Source organism: Erinaceus europaeus, chromosome 2 (genome assembly GCF_950295315.1).
Source record: "Erinaceus europaeus chromosome 2, mEriEur2.1, whole genome shotgun sequence".
In the NCBI taxonomy this organism is placed as follows: Eukaryota; Metazoa; Chordata; class Mammalia; order Eulipotyphla; family Erinaceidae; genus Erinaceus; species Erinaceus europaeus.
The window spans coordinates 178276223-178287071 of NC_080163.1; positions in this window are offsets into that span (position 1 = coordinate 178276223).

A 10849-nucleotide genomic window follows, 5' to 3' on the forward strand; every position below is an offset into this window, starting at 1 on the left:
TCACCAGCCACGCGTGTTTGTACTCACGGGTGATTTACTGGGTTTCTGTGGTCATTCTAGTCCTGTCTTGTTTCGGTCCGGGTGGTCTCCTTTGGTATTCCTAGTTGATCCGGGAGAGGAGAGGAGAGGAGAGAAAGCGATCTGCTGCTCGTAGCTCCGCCTCCGGCGGAGGTTCACTTTCTAACAAAGTCCCAAACCTAGACATAAACCAGGTCCCGTAAGATAGAGCATATGTCCACATGTATCCATAGATTAGGGCAAAATATATACCTGAAAGCAAAAATACACAAGTCTGTAGTGAGCCAGTATTAAGTTCATAATGAAATAGTGTCTACTTAGACTTAGATACCCTCCTCACCTACTTCCTATTACAGTGCTCTCATTCACTCCAAAGCTAACCTTATCAAAGCAAGGACTGCAAAAGCTGAATAAGGGCAAGAGACTGGCATTCTTTAACAATGACTCTTTAGTCACTATCAGGCCATTCCATCAGCTGGGGCCCTAATCAGGGAATCCTGAGATTCCCAAACAGACTTGATGGACCTAGACCTCAAATAAATCCCTCTCTCCATTATTATTTATCATTTCTATCAGGAACAACACAAAATACCCCTTTGTGGGCCCCCATAGGACCTTGCCCTCAACTTGGATCAACAATGGTAGAGAATGTTACATCTTCTGAAGGGAGGATGGACAACATACTCTGTGCTACACCTGAGGAAGATGGGTCCATAGTGGGGCAGCCTGGAATGTTCCTACTCATTGACCACAGAATGTGAGCTCAGATCTACAGAGATGCAGAGGTTACCATAAGCTGATTATGGGCCCCAGATCACACCAAATCGATGGGGTTTACAGTCAACAATATTTATACCCCTTTCCCATATTAGGGAGCTACTCTGTTCCCTGATCCAGCTTTCTGGTACTTTTTTTCAGCCATGACATCATCTCCCCAGACAATAACTTGGATCTATCTGCATATCAGATTTCAGGCTCAGGGGCAAAAAGAAAAAGAAAAAGAAAAAGAAAAACTAGTATAGCCTTAGGCCCTTTGGAATTTAACTAAAATATGCCTACTAGCTGTCTACAAAATGGAGGACCCCCCAACACTTCATCTGCACTATTCCAGCCCGTAGGTCCATGATTGGTCAACAATTTGTTTGGCTTTGTATGTTAACTCTCTTGTCAACCACCAGGTTTCAGATGCTAATATAATGCCGACCAGACTTCCCTGGGCAGATGACCCCACCTATGTGTCCTGGAGCTCCACTTTCCCAGAGCCCTTCCCCACTAGGGAAAGAGAGAGACAAGCTGAGAGTATGGATCAACCTGTCAACGCCCAGGTTCAGTGGAGAAGCCAGACCTTCAACCTTCTGCATCCCACAATGACCTTGGGTCCATACTCCCAGAGGGATAAAGAATATGAAAGCTATCAGGGGAGGGAATGAGATACAGAGTTCTGATGGTGAGAATTGTGTGGAGTTGTACCCCTCTTATCCTATGGTTTAGTCAATGTTTCCTTTTTATAAATAAAAAAATTTTTTAATTAAAAAAAAAAGAAAATAAACAAAAAAAAGGCAGGAGTAGATAGTATAATGGTTAGGCAAAGAGACTCTCATGCCTGAGGCTCTGAAGTCTCAGGTTCAATCCTCTGTACCACCATAAGCAAGAGTTAAGTAGTCCTCTGGTTCTTCTTCTAGCGTTTGCCCTTCTTCCGTAGCCAGTCACCAGCATCAGGTTGAGCCTGATGTAAAGTTTCGAGACCTCCTTTGAATCTGGAGAGGTGGCAGTCGTTGACTATGTGGGTCATAGTCTGTCTGTAGCCGCAGGGGCAGTTCGGGTCGTCTCTGGCTCCCCAGCGATGGAACATAGTGGCGCACCGGCCATGGCCTATTCGATAGCGATTGAGGAGGGCCCAATCATAACGTGCTAGGTCAAAGCCGGGTTGACGCTTGCAGGGGTCTGTGATGAGGTGTTTGTTCTTGACCTCAGCTGACTGCCAACTCTGTTTCCAAGAGACTGGAACAGAGAAGTTCAGTGTAGGCGTAGGGGACCAGATTGGGTGACGAGATGTCAAGCGTTGAACGGGGTGGGCGAAGATATCCGCGTATATTGGCAGGTCTGGTTGAGCGTAGACATGGGAAATGAACTTAGATGATGCTGCATCCCGACGAATATCTGGCTGGGCGATGTTGCTAAGAACTGGCAGCCATGGAACCGGGGTGGAACGGATGGTTCCAGAAATGATCCTCATGGAGGAATATAATTTGGAATCGACCAAGTGATCATGGGGGCTACGGAACCATACTGGGGCACAGTATTCTGCAGTGGAATAGCATAATGCCAGAGATGATGATCGTAGTGTGGAAGCGCTCGTGCCCCATGAGGAGCTGGCCAGTCTTGCAATGATGTTATTCCTCGCGCCCACCTTTGCTGCAGTTTTTATGAGATGTTTGTGAAATGACAGAGTGTGATCGAGAGTAACGCCAAGATAGACTGGCTGGGCTTCACACCGGATTCTCGTATCGCCAAGCTGCACATTAAGCTCACGCGAGGCCGAGGCATGGTGTAGATGGAAAACAGATGCTACCATTTTTGCAGTGCTAGGAATTAGTCGCCATTTTTTACAGTAATCAGATATCAGAGACATGTCTTTCGTGAGTGTTTCCTCGAGGATGTCGAACTTGGATGCCTGAGTTGCACGGCAGATGTCATCGGCGTAGATGAACTTCCTTGAAGAAGTTTCTGGGAGGTCATTGATGTAAATATTAAATAGCGTAGGAGCCAGAACAGAGCCCTGGGGGAGGCCACTTGAGACAAGTCTCCATCTGCTAGACTTGTCACCCAGATGCACCCGGAATCTTCTGTTTTGGAGAAGAAATGATATAGTGTTGGCCACCCATGGAGGCAGGCATCTTGAGATCTTGACTAGGAGACCACGGTGCCAGACCGTGTCATAGGCTGCTGTGAGATCAACAAAGACAGCACCTGTCTTTAAATTCTTCTGGAATCCATTTTCAATGTAAGTTGAGAGGGCCAGGACTTGTTCGCAGGTAGATCTTCCTGGGCGGAAACCAGCTTGGGCGGGTGATAGGAATTTCTCTGTAAGAGGAGAAATACCTGACAGAAGCAGCCTCTCAAGGATTTTGTAACACACGGAGAGGAGAGAAATTGGTCTATAGCTGGCGGCCAGTGTTGGGTCTTTCTTTGGTTTCAAAACCGCTATAATCTTCGCACGATGCCAAACTTTGGGCATAGACTCAGATTCCAAGATGTGGGACAGGAATGAAGCGAGCCACTTCTTTGCCGTGGGGCCCAGGTTAAGAATGAGTTCTGGGGTCCTCTGGTAAAAAAAAAAAAAAAAAAAGCAAAAACAGTGCATTAAAGCTATAGTTGAATGAGTTTGGGCAAGTGTGTAAATTTATATCAAAATTCTTAAAATGTTCCAAAATTTCTATTTCTTACAGGTTTTGATCCAACTAGTTAAAAACATAAAAGTGCATCTCTTTCAAATCAGAAAGCAAGAACACTGGCCAGCACTGGAGAAGATTGGTCTTTGCTGACTGATTGAAACAAAGCTGGTTCCACACTTGGTAGACAGAACTAAAAAGGGAGCATGTGACTCATTTCCCCATTTGAATCACATCTTTCTGAAGAGCCTTTTTTAAACTATCAAAAACATTAAACCAACTATCAAAATAAAATGAACTCAGAGCCAGGCTTCCAAATTGCTGCATCACAAAGTGTTAATCAAGATTTTCAAAAATAATGAAGCATATTTAATCACGTTGCCACTCACGAAGCATATCATAATTAATATTTGGGTGAGAGCAAAAAGATTGTGTTGTTAATAAATAAGTTATTTTAAATAGTGTTTATTTCATCTCCATCTTATCCTTGCAAAATATGTGCTGTGTGTACATGTATATTTTACTGGAAGCATGGTGAGATAATGCCTTATACACAGAAAATCCCAAGACAAGGCCATTTATTTGGGGGTGGTGGCGGGGGGCAGGGGCTGACAACTTCAAGAACCAGAAGGAAGGGAGCTGGGGAAAGAAATAGAGAGGGCAGTTTAATGGTGGTTTACCATGGGCCCACTAAGGCTTTCTGAAATGTCATGTAGGATACATTCAGATTGTCCCAGGAAGTCAAGAGATAGCACACCCTCAACAGGGTATAATCTTTATTATGCACAAGGACCAGGGTTTGAGCCTCTCCAACACCACATGGGAGCACTACACATAAGAGGCACAGTGGTGTCTCTCCTCTCTTTGTCTCTTCTGTTTCTGTTTTAAAGTTAAAGGAAGGAAGGAGATAAAGGAAACGGAGGGAAGGGGAAGGGGAAGGAAAGAAGGGAGGAAGGAAGGAAGGGAGGAAGGAAGGAAGGAAGGAAGGGAGAGAGGGAGGGAGGGAGGAGGGAAGGAAAGAAGAGAAAGGGATGAAGGAAGAGAAGGAAGGAAGGAAGGAGGGAAGGAAGAACGGAAGGAAGGGGAAAACAAGGAAAAAAGAAAGAGGAAGGAAAAAATAAAAGAAGAGGAGAAAGGAGAAGAAAAGAAAACAAGGTAAGAAAAAAAAAAGAAAATAAGGGAAAAGGAGGGAGGGATAAGAGCAGTGGAATGCAGGCTTGAAGCCCCTGTGAGCCTAATTAGCAATAAGGGACCTGGGGGGTAGTTTCCATTGGGGCATTTCTTTCTTCTCTTCATTGGTTGAGAGCTGTCCTAGAGCTGTGAACTCTCCAGCTCTCTCAGGCTGCCTTGAAAGCTGCCTAAACACATCTGTGCTGCTGAAAAAGCTGTCTATGATGCAGAGAAGAGTGAGCACAGGTGCCAAAGACTGTCACCTGTAGGGAATGTGTCCGCCATCACTATAGGGGAACTCAGAGATGGTCAAGGAGATATGGAGTTGATAGCTATTTGCCAAAAGGTGTTTGTATGTGTTTTTATTTTATTTTATTTTACTGGAAAGGGTACATGATCCAAAATTAAAGGTAACCAGATCAAATGAAACAAAGTAATAAAACTTAATGGAGACCTCTAACTTCAAGATGATTCAGACAGTAGTGGCCAGCTAAACAGTGACTGGGAATAATTAGTGTGAGTACAAATTCCACCCTTGTGATTAACAGTGAAAGTATACCATCCCCTCCTGGCCCCCATCCACACCTTTCCCTTGGCACCCAGCCCTGATTATTTTATGGGTGGAATTATCAAATCTTTAAGGACCAGAAAATTATTATGCTTCTCAGGTTCTTCTTGAACATACAAAAGGACCTACTATGTCCCTCAATGGAAAAAAAAAAAAAAAGACTACTGCAATTATGATTGTTCTCCTAGGATTCATCTACAAATTTAATGCAATTCTAATCAAAGTGAGGGAAAACTCATCCCATCAAAATTCTCAGGCCTTTCTTTTAAAAATTCCTAAAAGACACCCCTTGATGCCTTTGAATTTTATTTTTAATCAACTTAATTGGGGTATGATTTCCATACAAAAAACTGCATCCATTAAAGGGTACATTTTGATGACACTGGCAGGTCTATGCACCCCTGAAAGCAGCACCACAAATAAAATACAGATTATTTCCACCAACTCCCAAAATTTCTTCTTGCCCTTCTTCAGTCCATACTTCTGGGCCTCAACCTATCAAACATGGATCTACTTCCTGTTACCAGTGATTAGTTTGTATGTTCTGTATTTTATACAGGTAGAATCCTGTGGCATGCCTTCTTTTGCATCTGGTATCTTTCCTTTAGTGTGATTATTTTGATATTTATCTACACAGTCTGTTCATATTTATTACTGAGTAGTTTTCCTGTGTATGGATATGACACATTTTATCAAACCATATGTTTGTCATGTTGCTTCCAGTTTTTAACTATTGCATGTTAATTATGAAACACACATGTGTAAGTCTTAGTATAAGTTTTCCATTGCTGCTGTAACAAATTTAGTGCTTAAAAATGTACGTGGGGGTACTGAGCAGTGGTGCACCCAGTTAAGCGCACATGCTACCATAAACAAAGACTTGAGTTTGAGCTCCTGCTCCCCACTTGTAGGGGGGACACTTCATGAGTGGTGAAGCCGGTCTTTCTCTCTCCCTTTCTATATCCCTTTCCTCTCTCAACTTCTCCGTGTCCTATTGAATAAAATAGAAAAAAAGGAAGGAAGGAAGGAAGGAAAGAAGGAGGGAGGGAGGAAAGGAAGGAAGGAAGGAAGAAAGAAAGGAAAGAAGAGAGAGAGAGAGAAAAGGAAAGAATGGCCTCCAGGAGCAATGGATTCATAGTGCCAGCACTGAGCCCTAGTGATAACCCTGGTGGTGGCAATAAAAATTAATGTACTTAGGGTGCTGAGAGATATATCACTGGATAGAGTACACATTTTACCATGTATAACCCAGGCTCAAGTCCCATCACCAAATGGGAGCACAGCATGGGGAAAAGCTTTATTAGTGATGGAGCAGTGCTGTAGTGTCTCTCTTTTTCTTGCCATCTCTGTCTCCCACCTTAGAGAGAGAGCGGAACAAAAGAATTGTGTAGGTGCAGAGCTCTGAAAATGACCATGATGGGGAAAAAGAAGAAGATGATGAAGGAGGAGGAGGAGGAGAGGAGGGGAGGGGGAGGAGCAAGAGGGGGAGAAGGAGAAGAAGGAAAAGAAGGAGGAGGAGAAGGAGAAGGAGAAGGAAAAGGAGAAGAAGAAGAAGAAGAAGAAGAAGAAGAAGAAGAAGAAGAAGAAGAAGAAGAAGAAGAAGAAGAAGAAGAAGAAGAAGAAGAAGAAGAACTCGTTTACTACTCACATGTCCATATATCAGAAGTCTACATAGTCTAGATGTGTACAACCATACTGGACCTTTTTTTAGAGTCTCATAAGGCTGAAATCTGTATATTGACATTTTTGGCTTTTGTCTGGACGTTCTGGGAAAGAATACACTTCCAAGGTTATTTGTTTTCTTGTTAGCTTGAAGTTCAGGTCAGTCTTTGCTCTCAAAGATTGCCCTCTGGTTCTTTCATCAAAGACACAGCCAATATTTATTACACTCAGGATCTCTCTGATTTCTCTCCTGTTACATTTCTTCTGTCTCTAGCTGGAGAAAAATCTCTGCTTTTGGGAAATCATGAGATTTGATTTGGTCCACTTGTATAGTCAGAATCATCTCACTTAACTATAGTTGCAAAATTTTTCTTGCCAAATTCACAGGCTCCATGGACCAGAATATGAACACCACTGACCATTACAGCATATATTTTGATTTCTCTTGTATAAATATCTAGATGTAAAATGATAAGATTGCATGATAGGTATATATTTAAACTTACCAAGAAAAATAAATCAGTTTTCTAAAGTTAATATTCCCTTTTATATCACCAGTAAGATAGGTAGATATATAGATGTTGTTCCATTTATTGAAAACTTCCTTTTTTCCTGCTGAAATGTCACAGTTTTGTCAAAAATCAGTTGAAATAAATGTGGGTCTATTTCTGGACTCTGTTCCATTGTTCATTCTTTTGCCAATTACTGCAGACTACAATCTGGTTGTCACATGAATTGAAATCAAGTAGTGTAAAACTTCCAGTTTTGTGTAACTTTAAAACATTTCTCTTTAGGGGTCTTCCAGGGCAGAGACACGGTGACCTAGTCACAGAAATCTGGCTCTCCCCCAGAAAACAAATATTTCAAGAAAATAACTCAATAAATTCCATCAGAGAACAGCTTGGGTCTCTCGTTACAGAGGAACATCACTCTCTGAATGTTGGTTTCATGTAGCCATCAGGAGAAAGAAGGGAAAAAGAGGACTCAAGCAAAAATATAGCACTGCATTGCCCTTCGGTGCCATATTTGCAATACTTCAAATCCACATGGTGCAAGATTTAAAGGGACTACATAGAACCACTAAGGAAGCAAGTGGCAAAACAAAACAAAACTTGAGACTGCTGTTTGAAGCCACTGGACAAAAACTAGGAAAGTATCACAGGAACCAGGGAACTGAACATTGTACCCTGTGGCATCAAAGAAGCCTATTGAACTCTAAGGTGTCCTAGCTGCAATATAGATTCCCTCTCATCCCCACAACATTAGGATTCTGTTTAAGGAATATCAGGCACCCTAATTTTATGTAACTTCTTCAGAGTTCCTCTTCTCCTTTTACAACTCACATACATAGCAGAACTACTGCCTGTGGCCAACAACAGAAACCAAAACAGATGGGTGAAACTAGGAAAACACTAGTTCTTCAAAATCAAGATGAGGGTCAGAAACTTGATGCAAATACAGAAGTGCTATCAGAGAAATAACTTAGGAACACATTATCAGGAAATCTGAAGAAGTACAAAGCTCTTGATTTAATATGGGAAATGGATTAAGAAAGAAATCCATGACTTGAAAGAGTCACTTGATCGGAAAATAGAGAAACTTGAAAACAGAGTTACAAGGTATGAAGGACACTTTGAATGCATTCTAGTCTCAAATAGCAAGTCAAGGAAGTAGGGTTACCTATGTAGTAGACTGAATATCAGAAATAGAAGACAAACACACCATACTACTTATCTTCAAAGTAGGAGAAAAAAGTTTTAGGGAAAAATAAGGCAGCTCTTTGAGAGACTGAAGATTCCATTAGGTGGCCAGGTGGTGGCGCACTTGGTTAGGCGCTCACATTACAGTGCTCAAGGACCAGGGTTCAAGTCCCCAGCCCCCATCTGCAGGGGGGAAAACTTTGCAAGTGGTGAAGCAGGGCTGCAGGTGTCTCTCTGTCCCTCTCCTTCTCTATCTCCCCCTACCCTCTTGATTTTGATTTCTGGCTGTCTCTATACAGTAAAGAAAGATAAAAAATGTTTAAAAAATTTTTCATTAGAAAAGCAAACATCAGAATTATGGAGTCTTAGAAGGAGAGGAGAGGGGAGTCGGACTGTAGCGCAGCGGGTTAAGCGCAGGTGGCGCAAAGCACAAGGACTGACATAAGGATCCCGGTTTGAACCCCGGCTCCCCACCTGCAGGGGAGTCGCTTCACAGGCGGTGAAGCAGATCTGCAGGTGTCTGTCTTTCTCTCCTCCTCTCTGTCTTCCCCTCCCTCTCTCCATTTCTCTCTGTCCTGTCCAACAACAACAATAATAATAACTACAACAATAAAACAACAAGGGCAACAAAAGGGATTAAAGAAATAAAATAAATAAATATTTAAAAAAAAAAAAAAAAAAAGAAGGAGAGGAGAGAAAGAAGGGAGCAGAAACTATATTCAAAAAATTAATAGCAGGAAAATTTCCAAATCTGGAATATGGTCAGGATGTAAATGTTCAGGAAGCAGGAAGTACTCTGAAATTTCCAAATAGACCTATACCAAGACCCATCGTTGTGAAACTATTGAAAGTCATGGACAAGGAAAGTATTTTATAAGCTGTCAGGGAAAAGAAGAAAATGACTTATAAAGGTAGCAAAGTCAGACTTGGCATCAGATTTTTCTGCAGTAACCATGGAGGCCAAGCAGAGTGGAATAGTATATTCCAGGTTTTAAAAAACAATAATTGTCAGCCATACTTTACCCTACAAGACTATCATTCGAATACAAAAGAGCAATCAAAACAGTACCAGGCAAACAAAAACTTAAGGAGTTTGCCATTGCCAGATCTGCCTTAGAAGGTTTACTTTATATCCTTTTTGTTGTTGTTGTTTGTTTGTCTCGTAGTTATATATAATACCTTGGGGTTCTTTAATTTGGAATTTGTGTTCAAGGACTCTTGTTGCTATAGTTTGTATCTGCTACCAAATCACTTGTATTTCTCTGAAAAATAGCTACTGGATGGTTTTGATGAGAACTGAACAACTTTCTCTTCTTTTCTCCATTATCCTATCAACAGATTGACTTGTCCTTGCCAATTCTTCCCATAAAACTTTAGGCATCAAGTGCTTCCTGGCTAAGGAGCAAAAGCAGAACTGTCTCATTCCCCCAATGGATTCAGATGAAAACTGGTAATAAAATCAGGTATAGCTCCAAGAGGAAACACTGGAGAAGAACAAAGCTGAGTCTGAGGTGCACACATATTTATGCTGGGATAGACTGTTAGTAACTTGAGCAAAGTACTGTTGTTTTGCACACTTGATTAGGTACCCACTTGGCTTTGTATCTCTGTTTCCTGACTCAGTAATGTGAGCTGTTTGAAAAAGAAGAAGAAAAGGGAAGAGGAAGAGGAAGAAGGAGGAGGAGGAGAAGGAGAAGAAACACATAAGCTTGTTAAAAAGAAGAAAAAGAAGTCAAACAGTTGCTAAGATTTTGTGAAAACTATGATAGCTATCTTTTGAGGAGTGGGAAAAAGGGAAGGGAGAGAGAGAAAAAACTGATCCAGTGGTGGATGCAGTGTGGAATTATATCCCTGCAATCTTATGATCTTGTAAGCTATTTTTAAATCACTAATGAATTTTTTAAAAAATTTGTCTTTAGCTATTGAGGTTTTTGTTGTTGCTTGTTTTTGGTCATTGCTGGGAACTTCACTATTCCAGGCCAGTTTTTTCAGATAGAGGGAGAGAAAAACAGAAAAGGACAGCCACTGTATTGGGGCCAGATGGTGGCACACCTAGTTAAGTGCTCACATTACAGCGCACAAGGACCCAGGTTCAAGCCCCTGGCCCCCACCTGCAGGGGGAAACTTCATGAGTGAAAAAGCAGGGCTGCAGGTGTCTCTCTGTCTCTTTCCCTCTCTATCTCCTTCTCCCTTCTCAATTTCTCTGTCTGTCCAATGATTAATTTAATTAAATTAAAAAAAAAAGAGGGACACACACTGCATTGAAGTTCCCTCCAGTTCTAAACCTATGTCTCTCACATATTGAAGCAGGCATACTTCCAGGGGAGCCATCTCACTGG